A 24,543-nucleotide genomic window follows, 5' to 3' on the forward strand; every position below is an offset into this window, starting at 1 on the left:
TAGATTGCACGTGAACTAATTTCCTTGCCGTTAGTTAAAGCACAGTTTGGTAAAGGTAAGTGGCATGCATGCACATGTTGTGTGTTGGTAAATCTAATTTAGCACACGTCGAGTGGGCAGCCATCTTTTTAGAAAAAGTTTTTGTCCTCCATTCTGATTAGAAAACCGTCGGGCTCATGTTTTTCGCCAGTCCGATTCATCTACCTTCCCGCGTGTTGACTGGTTCCTCTGCACTCCTAATATGTTCATCACGTGTTGATTGTGTTTTCGTCTATATATGAGGCAGGTAGAATTTTCAAAGAAGAAAAGGGTTTAAAATCCTGTCCAAAAGCTAACATATAACCTAAGTGGGACAACTAAGCCCTGAGCATTCGAGCCCAATTTTCAAGCAATCCATTGTTTTGGTCATGAAGGTCGTATATGACTTTGGATTGAGATGATACAAAATGCAAAATTGTTCTCCTCGACGGGGCACACAACTTTCATGTTGAACAATTTTCCATTTGAGGTTGATTTGGTGATTATCTCATGTAGGCAAAACTGTGTAAAATACTGCGATCTTTTCTTTAAGGATGGAGCATCTGGGTTCGAGACAATGTTTTTGTCAAGACAGAGCCTCTAGGGAGCTACCGCGTGGAATGTTTCGAGACAATGTGCGCTCATATGGGCTATATGGAATTGCAGGAATGATATAATCTTTCATCTTGGTGGTGGTTTTTCTAATGTTGTCAGGAATGTTGTTTGGTCAGATTATAGATGATGCAGTCGGTGCGATATATTGTATGGGTGCACATCAAACAGAGCCATTGTAAGAGTTTAGGATAATATGGGCATTTTAATCTTCAATTTTCCTTTTCAAGTCAGTGCATTGGTAGTGATTATCCTTCTTTAATACCTCATCAACATAGGCAGTCAGGAATGTGGCGATATTCAGATGTGGAACTCTGACACGCAGGCAAGTTACCTCTATTCACTAGTAGAAAACAGGGCTTTGGTTCGGGCCTGGCCAGCCCATTAGTCCCGGTTCTTCACGAACCGGGACCCATGGGGGGCATTAGTCCCGGTTCGTGAGCCCAGGGGGCCGGTCGGGGCCTTGTGGGCATTGGTCCCGGTTCGTCTGGATCCATTTGTTCTGGTTCTAGGCACGAACCGGGACCAATGGGCCGCGCTCCTGGCCCACAGCCATTGGTACCGGTTCATGGCTAGAACCGGTACAGAAGGGGGGATTTAGTCCCGGTTCCTGCCACGAACCGGGACAAATAAGTTGCCTATATATACCCCATCGCCGCAACAGAGCACTCCACAGTGCTCTTTTTTTGCTGGCCGGCGAGGGGGAGGGCATTGGGTGCTCTAGCTCACCTCCTATGCACATGAGGTGTTCGTTGAAATGCCCGAGCCACACTAGTTAAGCTTTCTCCTCTCGAAACTCGACCTCGGAGCTCCATTTTTCCCGAGATTTGTCTAGGTTTAGCGGTCCGTCATGCCCCGTCCCCGTTTTCACCGCCGTCGATCGCCCGCGCCGATCTCGTTGCCGGCACCACCGTGGTGAGCCTCTTGTTCTTATCTTCTTTCTGATTTTCTTACTATAGATACTTATCTGATTTTCTTACTTTAGATAGATACTTGTCTGATTTTCTTACTTTTGACACACATAATTATATATAATGCACGCAGATGAACTGGCAATGGATGTACGGTGACAGACACACCTCCGAGTACATTAAGGGCGTGCATAATTTTCTCGAAGTGGCTGAGGCAAACAAGCAGAATGGTTTTATGTGTTGTCCATGCCCTAAATGTGGGAATACGAAGTCTTACTCTGACCGGAAAATCCTTCACACCCACCTGCTTTACAAGGGTTTCATGCCACACTATAATGTTTGGACGAGGCACGGAGAAATAGGGGTTATGATGGAAGACGACGAAGAAGAAGAGGACGATGACAACTATGTGCCCCCTGAATACGGTGATGCTGCAACGGGGGGAGCTGCTGAAGATCAAGAGGAACCAGACGATGTGCCCGATGATGCTGCAACGGGGGAAGCTGCTGAAGATCAAGAGGAACCATACGATGTGCCCGATGATGATGATCTCCGCCGGGTCATTGTCGATGCAAGGACGCAATGCGAAAGTCAAAAGGAGAAGCTGAAGTTCGATCGCATGTTAGAGGATCACAAAAAAGGGTTGTACCCCAATTGCAAAGATGGCAACACAAAGCTCAGTACCGTACTGGAATTGCTGCAGTGGAAGGCAGAGAATGTTGTGCCTGACAAAGGATTTGAGAAGCTACTGAAAATATTGAAGAATAAGATTCCAAAGGATAACGAATTTCCTGACAATACGTACGCGACAAAGAAGGTCGTATGCCCTCTAGGATTGGAGGTGCAGAAGATACATGCATGCCCTAATGACTGCATCCTCTACCGTGGTGCGTATGAGGATTTGAACGCATGCCCGGTATGCGGTGCATTGCGGTATAAGATCAGACGAGATGACCCTGGTGATGTTGACGGCGAGCCCCGCAGGAAGAGGATTCATGCGAAGGTGATGTGGTATGCTCCTATAATACCACGGTTGAAACGACTGTTCAGAAACAAAGAGCATGCCAAGTTGATGCGATGGAACTGTGTGGACCGTAAGAAAGACGGGAAGTTGAGAGCACCCGATGACGGGTCGCAGTGGAGAAAAATCGAGAGAGAGTACTGGGCTGAGTTTGCAGGTGACCCAAGGAACGTATGGTTTGCTTTAAGCGCGGATGGCATTTATCCTTTCGGGGAGCAGAGCAGCAATCACAGCACCTGGCCTATGACTCTATATATGTATAACCTTCCTCCTTGGATGTGCATGAAGCGGAAGTTCATTATGATGCCAGTTCTCATCCAAGGCCCTAAGCAACCCGGCAACGACATTGATGTGTACCTAAGGCAATTAGTTGAAGAACTTTTACAGCTGTGGAATGGAAACGGTGTACGTGCGTGGGATGGGCATAGACAGGAGGAATTTAACCTGCACGCGTTGCTGTTTGTAACCATCAATGATTGGCCCGCTCTCAGTAACCTTTCAGGATAGACAAACAAGGGATACCACGCATGCACGCACTGTTTAGCTGACACCGAAAGTATATACCTGGACAAATGCAGGAAGAATGTGTACCTGGGCCATCGTCGATTTTTTCCAACCAACCATCAATGTCGAAAGAAAGGCAAGCATTTCAAAGGCGAGGGAGATCACCGGAAGAAGCCCGCCATGCGTACCGGTGATCACGTACTTGCTATGGTCAATGATTTACACGTAATCTTTGGAAAGGGTCCCGACGGAGTAGCTATTCCGAATGACGCTGAGGGACGCGCACCCATGTGGAACAAGAAATCTATATTTTGGGACCTACCCTACTGGAAAGACCTAGAGGTCTGCTCTTCGATCGACGTGATGCACGTGACGAAGAACCTTTGCGTGAACCTGCTAGGCTTCTTGGGCGTGTATGGGAAGTCAAAAGATACAACTGAGGCACGGGAGGACCTGCAACGTTTGCACGAAAAAGACGGCATGCCTCCAAAGCAGTATGAAGGTCCTGCCAGCTACGCTCTTACCAAAGAAGAGAAGGAAATCTTCTTTGAATGCCTGCTTAATATGAAGGTCTCGACTGGCTTCTCATCGAATATAAAGGGAATAATAAATATGCCAGAGAAAAAGTTCCAGAACCCAAAGTCTCATGACTGCCACGTGATTATGACGCAACTGCTTTCGGTTGCATTGAGGGGGCTTCTACCGAAAAACGTCCGATTAGCCATTGTGAAGCTATGTGCATTCCTCAATGCAATCTCTCAGAAGGTGATCGATCCAGAAATCATACCAAGGCTAAGGAGTGATGTGGTGCAATGTCTTGTCAGTTTCGAGATGGTGTTCCCACCATCATTCTTCAATATCATGACGCACGTCCTAGTTTATCTAGTTGACGAGATTGTCATTCTGGGTCCCGTATTTCTACACAATATGTACCCCTTTGAGAGGTTCATGGGAGTCCTAAAGAAATATGTCCGTAACCGCGCTAGGCCAGAAGGAAGCATCTCCATGGGCCATCAAACAGAGGATGTCATTGGGTTTTGTCTTGACTTCATTCCTGGCCTTAAGAAGATAGGTCTCCCTAAATCGCGGTATGAGGGGAGACTGACTGGAAAAGGCACGCTTGGAGGGGACTCAATAATATGCAGGGACAGATATTCTTGGTCTCAAGCACACTATACAGTTCTACAGAACTCTACCTTGGTGACCCCGTATGTCGATGAACACAAGAACAGTCTGCGCTCCAAACACCCGGAGCAGTGCGACGACTGGATTACATGTGAACACATCAGGACTTTTAGCAGTTGGTTGGAAACACGTCTCAGAGGTGACAACACTGTTTGTGATGAGCTGTACTCGTTGTCCAGGGGACCATCTTCGACTGTATTGACTTACAAAGGATACGAGATAAATGGGAATATATTTTACACGATCGCCCAAGATCAAAAGAGCACCAACCAAAACAGCGGTGTCCGCTTTGATGCAGCAACCGAGAAGGGAAAGGACACATATTATGGTTACATAGTGGACATATGGGATTTGACTACGGACATGATTTTAAGGTCCCTTTGTTTAAGTGCAAATGGGTCAATCTGTCAGGAGGCGGGGTACATGTAGACCCACAGTACGGAATGAGAACAATGGATCTGAACAATCTTGGGTACACTGACAAACCGTTCGTCCTAGCCAATGATGTGGCACAGGTTATCTATGTGAAGGACATGTCTACCAAACCGAGAAAAAGAAAAGATAAGGAAGCGAATGCATCATACGATGAGCCAAAGCGCCACATAGTTCTTTCAGGAAAAAGGGACATCGTGGTAGTGGAGGGCAAGACAGACATGTCCGAAGATTATGAAAAGTTTCATGAAATTCCTCCCTTCAAAGTCAAGGCTGACCCAAGCATCCTGATAAATGATGAAGATTATCCATGGTTACAGCGCAACAAGGAAAGGACACAAGCGAAGAAAAAGTGACGACTTTCTCTCCACAACTATTATGATGATACCATGCCAACTTTCAACCTTTTCGTAGTTCATTTGAAATGCCTGTTGTAACAGACAAGTTTCCGTATGAAATCCTGATACTTCGAAATAGATTGTCCGTTTTGTACACGAAGTGCATCCAGTTTTTGCCGTAACCCTCTCAACTTTCTTGCACATGCTATGTGGATGAAATGATGATACCATGCCAACTTTCAACCTTTTCAGAGTTCATTTGAAATGCTTTTCAATTTCAGGGTCTTATAACTCAAAATAATCAGTAAATGCATGAAAAATAACAAATGAATTCAGAAAGGGTTTAAAATTGATGATGTGGCTTTGAATGGTGCATTTTGAACACACAAAAAGTCAGGAGTTCAAATAAGTTTTAAAAAAATGAAATCCCTTTGTAACAGACGAGTTTCCGTATGAAATCCTGATACTTTGAAAGAGATTGTCCGTTTTGTACACGAAGTGTATCCATTTTTTGCCGTAACCCTCTAAACTTTCTTGCACATGCTATGTGGATGAACTGATGATACCATGCCAACTTTCAACCTTTTCAGAGTTCATTTGAAATGCTTTTCAATTTCAGGGTCTTATAGCTCAAAATAATCAGTAAATGCATGAAAAATAACAAATGAAGTCAGAAAGGGTTGAAAATTGATGATGTGGCTTTGAATGGTGCATTTTGAACACACAAAAAGTTAGGAGTTCAAATAAATTTTAAAAAATGAAATCCCTTTGCAACAGACGAGTTTCCGTATGAAATCCTGATACTTCAAAAGAGATTGTCCGTTTTGTACACGAAGTGCATCCAGTTTTTGCCGTAACCCTCTCAACTTTCTTGCACATCCTATGTGGATGAAATGATGATACCATGCCAACTTTCAACCTTTTCAGAGTTCATTTGAAATGCTTTTCAATTTCAGGGTTTTATACCATAATCGCATTTGTTGTTGCATTGAAATGTTTTACATAATTTCAATGTATGGTTTAATTAGATGCTCTGGAGAGCTATATGTTGTTCAGTGAGAACTATATATGTACTTTGGTTTTAATGTGATGATGAACTTCTATTAATTTGGTCACTTATCAATTTCAGGGTCTTATATCTCAAAAAAATCAGTAAATGCATGAAAAATAACAAATGAAGTCAGAAAGGGTTGAAAATTGATGATATGGCTTTGAATGGTGCATTTTGAACACTGAAGATACACCTCTAGTATTATGTAAAATTGATGCAACTAAAATTATCAAAGTATTTTCTGTTCAAAATCATTAAAAGCAAAAATAATTTTCATAAAGAACTTTTTTCTTACAAACTTTAATAGCAAAAAGAATTATCATAAAATAAAATAAATAAGTAATTAGAAACAAAATAATATAAACTTTAATAAAATATATAAGTAGAAACAAAATAAAATAAAATTTAATAACATAAATAAAATTTATGAAACTAAAATTATCAAAGTATTTTCTGTTCAAAACATTATAAGCAACCTCTAGTATTATTGAAACTAAAATTATATAAAACTGATGCAACTAAAATTATCAAAGTATTTTCTGTTCAAAATCATTAAAAGCAAAAAGAACTTTCATAAAGAACTTTTTTTGCTAGAAACTTTAATAGCAAAAAGAATTATCATAAAGTAAAATAAATAAGTAATTAGAAACAAAATAAAATAAAATAAATAATTTTTTGTTGTAAGTAGAAACAAAACAAAATAAATAAAGCAAAAAAGAAAACAAAAAACAAGGAAAAAATAAAAAATATGCCACCTAATGGGCCACCACTGCTTGAATACGACTAGAAACCCATCCATGGGCCAGGATTCAGGCCCGTAGAAGACCCAGTAGGCCCATCAGGCATAACAGTGACAATTAGGCCCGTAAGCCTGCAATCGAGAGGAGCTCGAGAGGGGTGCGGCAGTGGGGCTTATAAACCACTGCGCGCCCCTCTCAACTAGCGAGGTGGGACTAAACTCCCACCACCATGCCGCTGTGCAAGGCCTTTGGTCCCGGTTGGTGGTAACAACCGAGACTAAAGGGGTGCATTGGTACTGGTTCGTGGAACCAACCGGGACCAATGCCACCCTTTAGTCCCGGTTGTTGCCAACCGGGACCAATGCCACCCTTTAGTCCCGGTTGTTGCCACCAACCGGTACCAAAGGCCTCTGCTTCCCGCCCTTTGGGCTGCTGAAAAGTGGCCTTTGGTCCCGGTTGGTAGCACCAACCGTTACTAAAGGTTGCATTCGTCCCGGTTGCTGTCACGAACCGGGACCAATGCTACGTCTATATAACTAGCACTTGTGAAAATTTTCATTCTGTTCGTCTTCTCCGCCCCGACGACGTCGCTAAGCTGCCCCTCCGCGCCTCCCCGTCGCCGTCGTCGCCCATGCCTCCGACGCCGTCCCGCGCCGCCCAGATGCCGTCGCAGCCCCGCGCCCCCTGCCCCGACGCCGCCGGCCCTGCCTCCTCGTCGCTCGTCGCCGCGCCCCTCACCGTCCCCGTCGCCGCGCCCTGCTTCCTCGTCGCCCGTCGCCGCGCCCCTCACCGTCGCCCGTCGCTGCGACCTGCTTCCTCGTCGCCCGTCGCCGCGCCCCTCACCGTTGCCATCTCCGCACCCCTCACCGTCGCCCCCGTGCCCTGCCTCCTCGTCGATCGCCGCCCCCTTGCGCAGCGAGCTCATATGAATTTTCCTAATTTAGATGTGTAGTTAATTGAGTTGTTATAATTTGTTCATACATGAATATGCAAAAGTTAGAAATTTTTTTGTTCATAGATTTTTTTGGTGATATTATTTTTCAATATGCAAATGTTTGTGTGTTCATATGTATGCAAAGAATATGTCAATTTTGTTCATAGAATTTTTATGATTTTTTTCTGTTGTAATTTTGTTCATAGAATTTTAATGATTTTTCTGTTCATAGAATTTTCTTTGTCAATTTATGTATATGTTCATTTTGTGTTGTATAGGAAAATTGTGTATGATCAAAGTCATTTATGTATATGTTCATATTTAGAAGAAAAAGCAGGAGAGGAAAAAGGAAAATAAGAAAAGAAAGTGTTTAACATAATTAGTTAGAAAAATAAGAGAACTTGTTAAACTAGTTTATTTTTAATTAGTAAGTACTACTTTATTTTATTTATAGTAAGTGCTTAGTAGTTGAACTAGTTGATTTAATAAAACTACTTTATTTTACTATATATAGAAGTAATTTATTTTTCGTAAGTACTACTTTATTTTATTTATAATAAGTGCTAAGTAGTTGAACTAGTTGATTTAGTAAAACTACTTTATTTTACTATAGAAGTAGTTTATTTTTAGTAACTACTACTTTATTTTATTTATAGTAAGTGCTTAGTAGTTGAACTAGTTGATTTAATAAAACTACTTTATTTTACTATATATAGAAGTAATTTATTTTTCGTAAGTACTACTTTATTTTATTTATAATAAGTGCTAAGTAGTTGAACTAGTTGATTTAGTAAAACTACTTTATTTTACTATAGAAGTAGTTTATTTTTAGTAACTACTACTTTATTTTATTTATAGTAAGTGCTTAGTAGTTGAACTAGTTGATTTAATAAAACTACTTTATTTTACTATGGAAGTAGTTTATTTTAGCAAGAAAATTAATAGAACTAGTTTATTTTTTTAGTTCAAGCAATTATTCCCGCATCGGCTTCGACGATGCCTATCCTGCATCCTCGTCGTCGACTCGGCGGAGGAGGCCGGCTTTATCAGAGGTGCCATGTACGGGACTGGGCTCCGCCGGGCTGGTATTGGGAGGTGCTACCTTCCGGGGGGCGTAGGTTGGTGAGGAGCCAGCCCGTCGTTGACCCGATCCTTGTTTGGTGGCGGTCGCGTGGGCCAGTGACGGTGCCGAGGCTTACGGACACCGCGGAGGTGGTACGTCACCGTGTCAGCGAGGAGGACGAGCACGTCCGTCACTACAGGGTTGCGTTGGAGGGCAGGTTCGATAATACCTGGCAGGTTCTTCAGGGATCTCACTGGAGCTATGATCCTGTGATGGTTCCTTCTCTTTGGGTGTCCACCGCCCGCGCCGATACCCGTCGGGCGCTACGGTTCTAGCTGTATTAGCGATGCTATATGTATGATAGTATTCGAGGAGTATTAGTGATAATATTCGACGATGTACGGACGTAAGATATTTGGTTTTACGATTTGAATACTACTTTATTTTACGATTTGGTTTTGCTTATTGAATGCTCAAATTGTAAAAGTACTCCTACTTTGAATGCTAAAATTGGAGAGCACTATGCAAGGCGTATGCATTTGATTACTTGATAGCTTATAGGGTTTTTGTTTTTACAAAAATCTAGGAGCCCCCTCCATCATCCGCGCCGTTGTCCCCGTCACCGACCCCCCTCCGACCTCGAGGTGAGACCAGCCAAATCTCCATGTCAATATGAGTCCTATAATATGAGTCCTCGGGTTGACTTTAAGTCTTTCGAGTCTCCACCATATATGAGAGGACGAAGAATCCCGGCTGTTGTTGTGGGGGTAGCTTCTCCTTCGTTCCCGTGTGCTAGACAATTTGGTGCAATGCACTCGGGAACGAAAGGAGGAGCTACCATCACCGACGGTCGCAACTGTCAGAGAGGAATCAGTGAGGGAGAGTCTCCAACCATATATATATGAGAGGACAAAGAATCCCGACTGTTGTCGTGGGGGTAGCTTCTCCTTCATTCTCGTGTGCTAGACAACTTGGTGTAATGCACTCGGGGATGAAAGGAGGAGCTACCATCACCGACGGTCGAATATGTACACCATGTGAGATGAGTGTTTTCAAGAAAAGACTCGACAGACCGATAGTCGACCCGTGATGAATAATAATGATCTAACTTAGGTTTTCTAGTACATATATTTAATTGTAGATGTTTAATATTTGAATTATGAACATAGGAAATGTCGTACTCGGACGACGAAAGTCTCCCGGGGGAGTGCGACTGGTGCCACGACGACCGAGGTCTGTGTGACAGGCCTCACCTGGACGAAGATCCGCGCTTCAGCATTAAGCTGGAGGAGACCTTCGATGTTGAAATGGTACGCAATGACGACAAGTGTTATTTTTTCGTAATTAAGCACGACTTCAACTATTTCAACGTGTACTTTTCATCTTTTACAATTCGACAAGCTTATCCCATGCCATGCAAGACGTTACGTCTTGGAGAGGATGGGTTTTGAAGACCATGAAAGTGTGGAAACAAAGAAAATTCACCTAAGGACCCATCATGACATGGATTTTGAAGTAAATCTGTATAATTCTGAGAGCGTAACCCATTTTGGTTGCAAAAATTGGGAAGCATTTTGCAAGATGTATGGTTTTGATGAGGGTATGCTTGTCACCATGGATCTTGGTGATCCTGACATTGAGCAAGACAATATGGACATTTGGGTCCTTGTTGATACGCCTCCAATTCTACCGCTATGTGAGTTTCTCAAACATAGTTATTAGCTAATTTATATTGTTCATTTCAAAATAGTTGACAGCTTATTTCCATTGGTAGCTTATTTTGATTGTTCAAACAATGTGCGGAACATGGTAGACAGAACCTACTACACCGATGGCTCTGAGTTAACTTATAAGGAGAAAACTCATCTGGTCGGATTTTGTACGATCTTGAGAATTACAATATCTATTGTAAAAAACCTCCACATTATGGTCAATACGTGCCAGTAGTGCATGTGTTGAACTACGGTAACTACTATGAAGATACCCTGGTAAGATTTTGTACCATTACGACATCCGTGCATCTTTTGCATACTTCTAAAACTAGTACATCATTGCTAACTATGAATTATTACTATGTTTTTCAACAGATAATCCCAGAGGATTGTGTGCCTCATCTGATGTATCAGAGTGGTCACCTTGATGTTTTGAACATACATCCAGGTCATCCTACTAATCTCAACTGTCCATACCAGATTTCTAAAAGAAGTGGAGACATGAAAATCAAGGAATGGAAAACATGTATGGACAGTCGTAAGGAGGTTCTTGGAAGCAAAAGGAAGCGAAGCACAAGAATTGGAGACATGATGATCTCCATTCTTCATAATGGAGAATCAGGGTCAATATTGTTTTATGCTATTTTACCATAAAAGGGTATTTAGGTCCTACCTAATACTGATGATCATGTGCCTAGAACAATTAAGTAGGGTTGGTTCGATGATTATGAGGATGATGATTGTATGACTTGTTATTAATAATGAGTAGAAGTTGTATGATGATGATTAGTAGGACTTATTATTATGATGATGCATGATGCGGGCATGAAGAGATATTATATATCAGTGGGTGAAATGAACATGGTTTGGATTGAAGTGAAGGCAACAAGCATGTGGTGCATGTCTAAAGTAGTACTAATCCAAACTTGATCAAGTTAGGATTAATATTACTTTCGACATGCACCACATGTTGCCTTCACTTTAATCTAAGCCATGTTTAGGCATAGCAGTAGCGTTGGTAAACCAAGCACGGAAATAAGAGAGGACACTTCTCTCTGTTAGCTAGCTTACATACCCTAAATTACCCCGTAAACCACCCCCTTTCAGAAAAAAACAAAAACCTTTTTCTACTAGTGATTGCTTCTTCGGCTAGTATTTTGGATAAAGAAAGAAAATAATGGCCGCTTGCCCTTTGCATCAGAAAGATGCTCGGGGCCCAAGCCTTTAGTTCATAAGTACATATACAGATTCCGTTGATTGCCAAATAGCAGGATGTTGAAGGGAGGCGTACCATAATGTTGAAGTTTTTACCCACATTTTTCCCGTTATAGTATTTCAATTGAATTACCACGATTTAATGTAAAGGGTCCTCACCAAAAGCTCAACTTCTGTTGGCAAATATACCAATCTTTTGTTTACATTGGACCAACAAATGACTCATTTATGTTTACTGGCAGAAAGTGGTCGCTTCGATTAAGGTCTCAAAGAAAGCAGGTAAGCTCTCTGACTTCTTTGTTAACATAATTTTCTTCCACCATATGTACAGTTGTACAATGATATGCTAATCAGATTATTACCCTCACTGCAGTATCCAATGTTAAATTTATTGCACGAAAGCGGTGGCTTGTGGCTGTGTCACGTAGTTTGTCCATGTGTACAAGTATGAAAAGGAACCGGAAAAGGTCACGAGTTTCAAAGCTCACGATTCATTAGACGTTCATCCAACCCAGCCGTATGTGCTGTCAGGATTTAATAGGCAAATAAGGCTTTGGGACTGGGACCAGCACTGGAACTGCATACAGACATTTGAAGAATACTCAGATGAAATTAGTGAACTAAAATTTAACCCAGAGGACACCAACAGTTTTGCAAGTGCTTCTAGGGATTATACAGTAAAGGTATTGCTAAGTAACCTTTTTGACGCAGTGATGAAGATGGAGTACGTTTCATTTTCTACTGTACCATGACTGGAAGCTCTTATGGTTGCTGTTCAGGTTTGGAGTCTTGATTCTCCCAAATCCAAGTATACTCTCTCTGGACATTCCAATTGCGTGCACAGCGTGGATTTCTTCAAGCGTGATGGTCAGCAGTATTTGATTAGTGTCTCTGGTGATAAGACTGCCAAGGTCGGCTATTATGTTCGAAAGTAGTACTCCCTCTGTAAATTAATTAAGAGTGTTTAGATCACTAAAGTAGTGATCTAAACGCTCTTATATTAGTGTACGGAGGGAGTACATTAATACAACATGCATCAAGCATTTCTAATATTTGCGTGCCTTGTCTTTTTTCTTTTCAAAACAGATATGGGACATGCAGAAGGAGGAGTGCGTTCATAAACTCGAACATGAATATCCAGTCTATTCCGTCTTTGCCCACCCCAGTCTTCCGGTTCTAATTACAGGTCCTGATCATGGTGATGTTGCTGTGTGGAGTTCCACTGATTTCAGGTAATCACTAGAGTATGTACTTATGAATCACACACACGCCAGTTGAGACACATGGCACACCTCTACATCAAACTGTACACACACATATATATATGGTAAATTAGTGTATGCTTCATATTTCTCAGGCTCAAGACAAAACATAGCATTGGGAATGTATGGGTTAGAAGTTTCGCATGTTTGATGGGGTCAGGAAGGTAATCAGTACTCCCAGTTTCTTATTAATTTCTGTACTACCCTGTCGTTGCCTGCTTAGTTATATTGATCTCCTAGCCCTCTAGATTTTCTTCCCATTTCCTAAGATTCCTGACTAGTAAAGCGTGTGGTCTTCTATCTATCAGGGTTGCAGTTCGCCACAGACTCGGGGCATGGGTGATAGAAATTCGTGATCAAGGTGAACAAGGTGGTAGCACAGGCAGCAACGAGCTTTCCATATCGACAGCAGACTAGGTAACCAAAGCCAAATGGAGCAGTGCTGGTACTTTGGTACCACATGACATTTTTCTTTCCTTTAAACATCACGTATCCATGCAGCTGACCGTTGCTTGTGCTGTATATCAACCAATGGTAATATATTGTTATGTGGTTTTCGTATGCCCGCTGCAGGTTGGGACGGGCTAGGCTAACTGGATACACACACCGCGAGACATAGCCTGTTTCGAGGACAAGTGCATGCAATGCATGGTGGGATTACCATAGCTCCTCCTCCGATCTTATTTTCCATCAAGCTGTTGGAAACAGTCTGCTGAATTTGTACATTGGGTTTACTACAACTACGTTAAGCTATTTAGTAGCAAGTATCACACGTTCTCCAGAGTAATGAGAGACTTTAGTGTGGGTTTAGTGATTAATTCATACTCAAGAGACCCATTAGTTTCATTACCTGACTTATTGTTTCCTTGTCCGCTCCTTCGCCTTGCTTCGGCACCGACATTGTTAAGTGCTCGTGTGATTCACCAGGCCTTGGCATACCGCCTGCCTCTACACGCTCTGCTTCAGTTGCAATATTGCGGGAAAAACTGTGTCCGCACTCTTGCAAGGCCCCCAACTTGGATTCCAATTTGCGGGAAAAACTGTGTCCGCACTCCTGCAAGGCCCCCAACATGGATTCCAATTTGCGGGAAAAAGTGCGTTCGGACCACGCAGTGGACCAATACAGTCCGCGTTCGATGGCAAAACACATCATGGCTGCGCGGTTTGGACGTATGGGGACGATTTGACAGTTGGCGTTGGAGATGCACTGATATATTATATTTCATATTAAGAAATAAACAAATATTCAATTTTGCTAAAAATAAAATATCAAATTACTGGCTATAATTGCTCTTAGGGCCAGTTTGGTGACTTTTTTGGACTTCTAGAATAAGCCGCTCTCTTCTCTGCTTATTATCAAAGCCAACTAAAAATATATTTTTAGAAGCCTAGTAGTCAACTATTAATTAGTAGGCTTCTAGAAAAATTAATTTGGTTGGGCTTGCAGAATAAGCTAATTAGTATGGGACAGCTTATTCTAGAAGCCAGTAAAAGAACTGATCCTCGACGAATAAGCCGAGGAAGTAAACTTTGCCGAGGGGATCCCATTTGTGTGAGCGCCACTGGGCCCGCACACCACTTTTTTTCTTTTTTAAATGCAGCACTCCATATTTTGTTTTTTTAGAGTAGCACACCACATTCAGTAATTATTATTTTTTGAGACAAATTCAGTAATGGTAAAGGCAAACTGTTTTTGAAAGGCCGGATTGGGCGGGTAAGTCTTTTTTTTGACGGGGATTGGGCGGGTAAATCTTGCCATCTTTGAATCATATCCATTTTATTTCCCGAAAAAGAAGAATCATATCCATTTTAGCTGGCTGACTTCGCCCGTCAAGCCCATGCTGTTATCTCGATCAGCCCATCCTCGTTCGCCCTGCTTTCTCCCCCCTGTTCCTTCACCCCAGCCGCCTCTTCTTCCCAAAACCGGCGCCGGCAACGGGCGGGAGCAATGCGTCGGGCGCCCAGTGCCCCGGGGCGGAGGTCAGGTTCCCGCGGGCGATGGGACCATGCGGCTGTGCTGCTGGGTGGGCGCGCGACGGCGAGCTTCTCCGGCAGCACCGAGTGCAGGTAGTGCTCAATCCCGTCGCCTGATGCTCCCGTGTGTACCTAACTAAAATCCCAACTCAATTAGTGCTCACCCTAATCTCAAGTTGTTAAATCTGAAATAGTATGGTCTTCCTAGTTACAAGTAAATTTGAAGTCAGCCCGATCTCGCCCATACTTCAGCTATTAAGCCAAATCTGATGTAAACAATTTACTCTGTATCATGCTGTGCACCGATAAGGCCTGCCACGGAGTTAAGTACTATACATTTGTAAAAAAAATCAGAAGAGTTCTTCAGATATAACCTGTAGTAACTTACAGGGGTATTGAGTCCAGAATTAGTCTTCAAAACTATCCCAAAAAACGCCCCCATGCATCGGTATTTCATCTACCTAGTAAACTGATATTAGCAGTGCCATTTACCCAATGCTCTGTTAACGACCAGATGCTCTGTTTTTCTCTTCAGTTTCATCAGGTCAATGCTCACACGCCTCTCCTTTTCATCAATCCCGTCACTCTACACTTTCTAGACTTGAATTGATCTGGTGTGTACCAAATCATGATCTCAACACGACCAGAGGTGACTGTTTCGTGATTTTGCGGCGACTTATTTATGCAGGGACCAAGGGTTTGTTGATTAACACACAAGTTAAAATTATATTCCCAAATCTCCCCATGTGTTAATGCCCCCCCTAGCCTAGCTGGGGGCATAACATGATGCAATGTTTTACACCTGTAAATCAATTACCCTGTATCGTGGTGTGCACCAATAAGGCCTCAAGTAATATTACACTTCTGTAATTTGTTTGAGAAGAATTCCTCGCACACTAGACCTGTAGTAATTTACAGGGGTATTGCGTCCAAAACTAGTCCAAAACTGGTCTTCAAACAGCACCTGAAACTTATTTGGTGTTGTACGTATCAAATTGAAGTGCTGTATGAATCAAAGTAAGCAGAAGTTTGTGGGTACCTGGTCATTGGGTTGCCTCTCTACCTCTCCAGGCCCCTCATAACTGCTCAAGGAAGTTCATGAATAAAAGAGTCTTTGTTATCTCGCAGCCTGATATTGATGCTCGGTTGTCCTGGATGGAATTTGATGGCATTCGTCAAGATACTCTCTGCGTTGGCAGCCCTTCTCCGTGCCTCTGTATCAGCTCCCTCAAAGAAAATCTCAACGTCGACTTCCGTAAGTCTCGGCAGGTGCTCCACGCCCTCAATAGTCGAGGGGCCGTGACGCTCCACCCCATGCTCATGGATTTGCAGAACGAACGTTTTGAGTTTGGGCATCGTTCCTTCCATGAAGGTTATGCACGGGGCGAAGCACGTGATTCTCAAATATTTTAGAAGCTGGAATGCCACCACACCATCACTGACGATAATCTTTTTTTCCCGGGGATTTTCGTATCCACAACCACAGTTGCAGTAGATTAGGTAACACTGCAAGCAAATCAATGTCCTCCTGCACCATCTTCTCAACAGAAATTCCCAACTTCGAGAGCTTTCGGTGCTGACTGGTCCAAATCGGGACCCTCGGAAACGTCCAAGTTGCTGCAACATGGAGTTCCTCAAGATTGCTCTCAGTATTATTAGTGACCAGAGAAGCCAACTCAACAGATGGAGGACGAAATATCTTACTACCGGACCAAAGATGTCTCAGATTGCACCTGATAAGTTTCGACACGGAACACCAGAAAATGTTTGTAAGAAATCCACGTTGGCTGGCAGTATGTTCAACATCATCGCAACAAAAAGTAAGATGTCTAAGATTTGTAAGTTCACTGAGACCTGCTAAATTATCCACCGAGTTCATGTGCACATCAAAGTTCTCCAGAATATGTAGGGCCTTCATCCTACGAATTCCATCAGGTAGCCTTGTTCCAATAGGAACATGCAGATGCAATAAGCAAGGCAAATCAACAATATCAGATGGCATGGCAGCAGTAATGTCCGTGTTCAATATCAACATCAATATCTCCAAATGTTGCAGGTTGCATTAGCTACCAGCTCAATTCTTGTGGTTATGATAACTTTGCTACCTTGTTGGTTCTCTGGGAACGCACAACGAATAATTTCCCATACTGATTCGTCCCATATATCGTCAATAACGAACAAGTACCTGCCAACATTTTATATTAAACATGCACTCAATTATGATACAACAATTCAAATGTTGAAATAACAGTAGAAGGGGCAAATTGGGGACTGTAAAACCTCAAAGCAACAATGCGTACAATAGGGATTGAGAAGTTACTAAAGTACCTTTTTTCTCTTAGATATTCTCTGATGTTGTCAGTCAGATCTTGCGCCTCGTCAGTATGGGTTGCTTGTGGCGTCTGAAGTTTTTTTATGATCCCACCGAGAAGCTTCATCATGTTAGGTCTTTGTGATATGGACACAAAAACCTTGCAGTCATATTGCCCTCCAAGCTCATGGTATACTTGTGTTGCAAGTGTGGTTTTTCCTAGACCCCCAAACCCAACAATAGACACCACTCTAAGAGGTTGTACAGATGCAGCCTCCTCGTCCGCCAACAAGTTGATAAGATCCTCTTTTGGACCCTCCATGCCAACGAGGTTGGCTACCTCTATGTAGATAGCAGGCACCAGTGACCAGAGGATCTACAACTACATAGCTAGAACTAGAGGCCCACTCAACCAGCTTATACCTTTTCCGACGTTCACTCACGTCTTTGACCCATGTCTTCAGCTGTTGAATTTGGTTGGTAAACAGGTGACGCGCTCTCAACTCATTAATGTACTAAGCAATTTTGCCAACAAATCCGACGTCTGGTATGTTAGAATTCTCACCAGATTTGACTGACAACACCTTGTGACGCTTATCTTGCCCGTTTGGTGTCTCGGGAACCCTGCACACATCGTTCGGGGCCGCATGTGGAAACCTCGGCCGGACTCCCTGCGGATGGAACCTGAATGGGCGATAAACCTGGACTAGAGACTCGAGTGTTTAGGTAGGCCATGGCCGATACCCTCGCCAGGCTTCCGCTTGAAGGTTGCCGAGATACATGACGTGTACATGGCGGTAAGTGGCGAGAGCGTGTGTGAAGAAGTACACCCCTGCAGGGTTAACATCATCTATTCGAATAGCCGTGTCCGCGGTAAAGGACTTCTGGTTTGCCTATAACAGTTCATAGACAAGTGAAAGTGGATACTCTAAAATGCGCAAGATAAGCGTGAGTGCTATGGATGGCGTTCTCGCACTAGTAGAAAACAGGGCTTTCGTTCGGGCATGGCAAGCCCATTAGTCCCGGTTCAGTCACGAACCGGGACCCATGGGGGCATTCGTCCCGGTTCGTGAGCCCAGGGGGCCGGCCGGGGCCTCGTGGGCATTGGTCCCGGTTCGTATGGAATCATTTGTCCCGGTTCGAGCCACGAACCGGGACTAATGGTCCTCGCTCCTGGCCCACAACCATTGGTCCCGGTTCTTGGCATGAACGGGGCAGAAGGCCCAGTTTTAGTACCGGTTCATGCCACGAACCGGGACCAATGAGGTGCCTATATATACCCCTCGCCCGCGAGTAGAGCACTCCAGTGCTCTGTTTTTCTCTGGCCGGCGAGGGGAGAGCTTTGTGGTGCTCTAGCTCACCTCCTATGCACATGAGGTGTTCGATGAAATGCCCGAGCCACACTAGTTAAGCTTTGTCCTCTCGAAGCTCGACCTCAAAGCTCCATTTTCCTCGAGATTTGTCTAGGTTTAGCGGCCCGTCACGTCCCATTCCCATCTTCACCGCCGTCGACCGCCCGCGCCGATCTCGTCGCCGGCACCACCGTGGTGAGCCTCTTGTTCTTATCTTCTTTTTGAAAGAAAAAAAATACTTACTTTAGATAGATACTTGTCTAATTTTCTTACTATTTTATTCCTTCTTATTACATAGTGCGATGGTTTTGGTATCCGCCCCCGTCGGCCCTCGTCCTGTCTATGATTCGGATGTGGTATATATTATCTTTTTATAACTATTTGATTCATTTATTGTTTATGACAAATATACCGACCAGCGTGACATAGATTTTATTTATCTAGGAGGTGGTTGAACCGGAAATTCTAACCAACCCTATTGTCGAGAGGTTAAATTTAGTTGAAGAAGAAAACAATTACTTGAAGGAAAAAATAAAAAAAATTGAGGAGGAGAAGATGATATTGGAGTTGCATGTTGCGGATGTCGTCGATGATCACAAGATCAAGATGGATGCAATGCGCTTGAAGATTAGAAAGATTAGAAAATATGCCATTCATACAGAGGCTTGGTATCATTATGCCGTTGGATCAATTGTTACCTTGGTTGCGATTATGATCATATTTGTTTTCGCATTGAAATGTTTTACATAGTTTCAATGTATGGTTTAATTAATTAGATGCTCTGGAGAGCTATATATATGTTGTTAGATGAGAACTATGTATGTACTTTGGTTCTAATGTGATGATGAACTTCTATTAATTTGGTCACTTAATTATCTATTCATGATGTTCTGTAATGGTTTTTGACACACTTAATTATATATAATGCACGCAGATGAACCGGCAATGGATGTACGGTGACAGACACACCTCCGAGTACATTAAGGGCGTGCATGATTTTCTCGAAGTGGCTGAGGCAAACAAGCAGAATGGTTTTATGTCTTGTCCATGCCCTATATGTGGGAATACGAAGTCTTACTCTGACCGGAAAATCCTTCACGCCCACCTGCTTTACAAGGGTTTCATGCCACACTATAATGTTTGGACGAGGCACGGAGAAATGGGGGATATGATGGAAGACGGCGAAGAAGAAGAGGACGATGACAACTATGTGCCCCCTGAATACGGTGATGCTGCAACGGGGGAAGCTGCTGAAGATCAAGAGGAACCAGACGATGTGCCCAATGATGCTGCAAGGGGGGAAGCTGCTGAAGATCAAGAGGAACCAGTGCCCGATGATGATGATCTCCGCCGGGTCATAGTCGATGCAAGGACGCAATGCGAAAGTCAAAAGGAGAAGCTGAAGTTCGATCGCATGTTAGAGGATCACAAAAAAGGGTTGTACCCCAATTACGAAGATGGCAACAGAAAGCTCGGTACCGTACTGGAATTGCTGCAGTGGAAGGCAGAGAATGCTGTGCGTGACAAAGGATTTGAGAAGCTATTGAAAATATTGAAGAAGAAGCTTCCAAAGGATAACGAATTGCCCGACAGTACATACGCAGCAAAGAAGGTCGTATGCCTCTAGGATTGGAGGTGCAGAAGATACATGCATGCCCTAATGACTGCATCTTCTACCGCGGTGCGTACAAGGATCTGAACGCATGCCCGGTATGCGGTGCATTGCGGTATAAGATCAGACGAGATGACCCTGGTGATGTTGACGGCGAGCCCCCAGGAAGAGGGTTCCTGCGAAGGTGATGTGGTATGCTCCTATAATACCACGGTTGAAACATCTGTTCAGAAACGAAGAGCATGCCAAGTTGATGCGATGGCACAGTGAGGACCGTAAGAAAGACGGGAAGTTGAGAGCACCCGCTGACGGGTCGCAGTGGAGAAAAATCGAGAGAAAGTACTGGGCTGAGTTTGCAGCTGACCGAAGGAACGTATGGTTTGGTTTAAGCGCGGATGGCATTAATCCTTTCGGGGGGCAGAGCAGCAATCACAGCACCTGGCCCGTGAGTTTATGTATGTATAACCTTCCTCCTTGGATGTGTATGAAGCGGAAGTTCATTATGATGCCAGTTCTCATCCAAGGCCCTAAGCAACCCGGCAACGACATTGATGTGTACCTAAGGCCATTAGTTGAAGAACTTTTACAGCTGTGGAATGGAAACGGTGTACGTACGTGGGATGAGCACAAACAGGAGGAATTTAACCTTCACGCGTTGCTGTTTGTAACCATCAACGATTGGCCCGCTCTCAGTAACCTTTCAGGACAGACAAACAAGGGATACCACGCATGCACGCACTGTTTAGATGACACTGAAAGTATATACCTGGACAAAAGCAGGAAGAATGTGTACCTGGGCCATCGTTGATTTCTTCCGACCAACCATCAATGTCTAAAGAAAGGCAAGCATTTCAAAGGCGAGGCAGATCACCGGAAGAAGCCCTCCATGTGTACCGGTGATCACATACTTGCTATGGTCAATGAGTTACACGTAATCTTTGGAAAGGGTCCCGGCGGACTAGCTGTTCCGAATGACGCTGAGGGACACGCACCCATGTGGAAGAAGAAATCTATATTTTGGGACCTACCCTACTGAAAAGAGCTAGAGGTCCGCTCTTCAATCGACGTGATGCACGTGACGAAGAACCTTTGCGTGAACCTGCTAGGCTTCTTGGGCGTGTATGGGAAGACAAAAGATACACCTGAGACACGGGAGGACCTGCAACGTTTGCACGAAAAAGACGGCATGCCTCCGAAGCAGTATGAAGGTCCTGCCAGCTACGCTCTTACGAAAGAAGAGAAAGAAATCTTCTTTGAATGCCTGCTCAGTATGAAGGTCCCGACTGGCTTCTCGTCGAATATAAAGGGAATAATAAATATGCCAGAGAAAAAGTTCCAGAACCTAAAGTCTCATGACTGCCACGTGATTATGACGCAACTGCTTCCGGTTGCATTGAGGGGGCTTCTACCGAAAAACGTCCGATTAGCCATTGTGAAGCTATGTGCATTCCTCAATGCAATCTCTCAGAAGGTGATCGATCCAGAAATCATACCAAGGCTAAGGAGTGATGTGGCGCAATGTCTTGTCAGTTTCGAGCTGGTGTTCCCACCATCCTTCTTCAATATCATGACGCACGTCCTAGTTCATCTAGTCGACGAGATTGTCATTCTGGGGCCCGTATTTCTACACAATATGTTCCTCTTTGAGAGGTTCATGGGAGTCCTAAAGAAATATGTCGGTAAGCGCGCTAGGCCAGAAGGAAGCATCTCCATGGGCCATCAAACAGAGGATATCATTGGGTTTTGTGTTGACTTCATTCCTGGCCTTAAGAAGATAGGTCTCCCTAAATCGCGGTATGAGGGGAGACTGACTGGAAAAGGCACGCTAGGACCGGACTCAATAATATGCAGGGACGGGCATTCTTGGTCTCAAGCACACTACACAGTTCTACAGAACTCTACCTTGGTGACCCCGTATGTCGATGAACACAAGAACAGTCTGCGCTCCAAACACCCGGAGCAGTGTGACGACTGGATTACATGTGAACACATCAGGACTTTCAGCAGTTGGTTGGAAACACGTCTCAGAGGTGACACCACTGTTTGTGATGAGTTATACTCGTTGTCCAGGGGACCATCTTCGACTGTATTGACTTACAAAGGATACGAGATAAATGGAAATACCTTTTACACGATCTCCCAAGATCAAAAGAGCACCAACCAAAACAGCGGTGTCCGCTTTGATGCAGCAACCGAGAGGGGAAAGGACACATATTATGGTTACATAATGGACATATGGGAACTTGACTACGGACATGATTTTAAGGTCCCTTTGTTTAAGTGCAAATGGGTCAATCTGTCAGGAGGCGGGGTACAGGTAGACCCACAGTACGGAATGACAACAGTGGATCTGAACAATCTTGGGTACACTGACGAACCGTTCGTCCTAGCCAATGATGTGGCACAGGTTATCTATGTGAAGGACATGTCTACCAGACCGAGGAAAAGAAAAGATAAGGAAGCGAATACATCATATGATGAGCCAAAGCGCCACATAGTTCTTTCAGGAAAAAGGGACATTGTGGGAGTGGAGGGCAAGACAGACATGTCTGAAGATTATGAAAAGTTTCATGAAATTCCTCCCTTCAAAGTCAAGGCTGACCCAAGCATCCTGATAAACGATGAAGATTATCCATGGTTACGGTGCAATAAGCAAATGACACAAGCGAAGAAAAAGTGAAGACTTTCTCCCGCAACTATTATGATGATACCATGCCAACTTTGTAATAGACGAGTATGATACCATTGTCCGTTTTGTACAAGAAGTGCATCTAGTTTTTGCCGTAACCCTCTCAACTTTCTTGCACATGCTATGTGGATGAAATGATGATACCATGCCAACTTTCAACCTTTTCAGAGTTCATTTGAAATGCTTTATAAGCCCTGAGTGCAGAGAGGTTAGGCCCGTAAGCCTGCTTTAGAGAGGAGCTCGACAGCTCAGGCGCACTGCACCTTATAAACAGGTGCGGCTCTCTCTTAGCTAGCGAGGTGGGACTAAACTCACCACCACGCCGCTGTGCAAGGCCATTGGTTCCGGTTGGTGGCACGAACCGGGACCAATTCCACCCTTTGGTCCCTGTTGGTGCCACGAACCGGTACTAATGAGGCTGTGGCCCCACGAGCACCTTTAGTACCTGTTCGTGGCATGAACCAATACTAGAGTTTCTTACTAGCTAAGCAGCTTTTTAGTCCCACCTCGCTAGCTGAGAGGCACTAGGAGCGGTTTATAAGCCCTGAGTGCAGAGACGATGAAGAAGAGGCGCAATGCTCACATTGCTTAGCTTCAAGCCTTGAGGAATAAGGTAGACTGCATCGAGCTATGTGCAGTGCAGTCTACACTATTCCGAAAGGCTTGAAGCAAATCAACGCGCATTGCGCCTCTTTTTTTGTTTTTAATCATTAAAAGCAAAAAGAATTTTCATAAAGAACTTTTTTTGATAGAAACTTTAATAGCAGAAAGAATTATCATAAAGTAAAATAAATAAGTAATTAGAAATAAAATAAATAAGTTTTTTGTTGTAAGTAGAAACAAAACAAAATAAATATAGCAAAAAAGAAAACAAAAAAACTAAATACAGCAAAAAGAATTTTCATAAAGAACTAATGGCACTAATAGAAAGTTTATATTTTTTCTAAAACTAATGGCACTAACAGACAGTTTATAGTTTTGCTGACCTAAAAGCAAAAAGAATTAAAAAATAAAGCAAAAAACAAAAGAAAATAAATAATGCAAAAAACAGAACCAAAAAACTGGAATTTTTTTTAAAAAACTGCCACCTATTGGGCCACCACGGCCTGAATACGACTAGAAACCCAACCTGGGCCAGGATTCAGGCCCGCAGAAGGCCCAATAGGCCAACAAACAGCATAGTGTGACATTAGGCCCGTAAGCCTGCATTTGAGAGGAGCTCGAGAGGGCAGCCGCAGTGGGGCTTATAAACCACTCCGAGCCCCTCTCAACTAGCGAGGTGGGACTAAACTTTTGGCCGCGGGCAGCGCAAGGCCTTTGGTCCCGGTTGGTGCCACCAACCGGGACCAATGCCCCCCCTTTAGTCCCGGTTGGTGCCACCAACCGGGACCAAAGGCCGCCGCTTCCCGCCCTTTGGGCTGCTGAAAAGAGGCCTTTGGTCCCGGTTGGTGGCACCAACCGGGACTAATGCCCACCTTTAGTCCCGGTTGGTTCCACGAACCGGGACTAAAGGCTTTGCTATATAAGTCCACACTTAGGAAATTTTCGAGATACCTCGCCAGTTGCCCCCGACGCCGCCAGGCTGCCCGTGCTCGCCGTCGCCGCCC

At 43.8% G+C, this 24,543-nt stretch overlaps 1 pseudogene; it reads right to left on the reverse strand.

The window, feature by feature from the left end:
- Positions 1 to 16,058: 16,058 nt before the first annotated feature.
- The window catches only part of LOC120969198 (disease resistance protein RGA5-like), a 136,571-nt pseudogene continuing 128,086 nt past the window's right edge, over positions 16,059 to 24,543 (reverse strand).

This window comes from Aegilops tauschii, chromosome 7, assembly GCF_002575655.3.
Source record: "Aegilops tauschii subsp. strangulata cultivar AL8/78 chromosome 7, Aet v6.0, whole genome shotgun sequence".
NCBI classification, from domain to species: Eukaryota; Viridiplantae; Streptophyta; class Magnoliopsida; order Poales; family Poaceae; genus Aegilops; species Aegilops tauschii.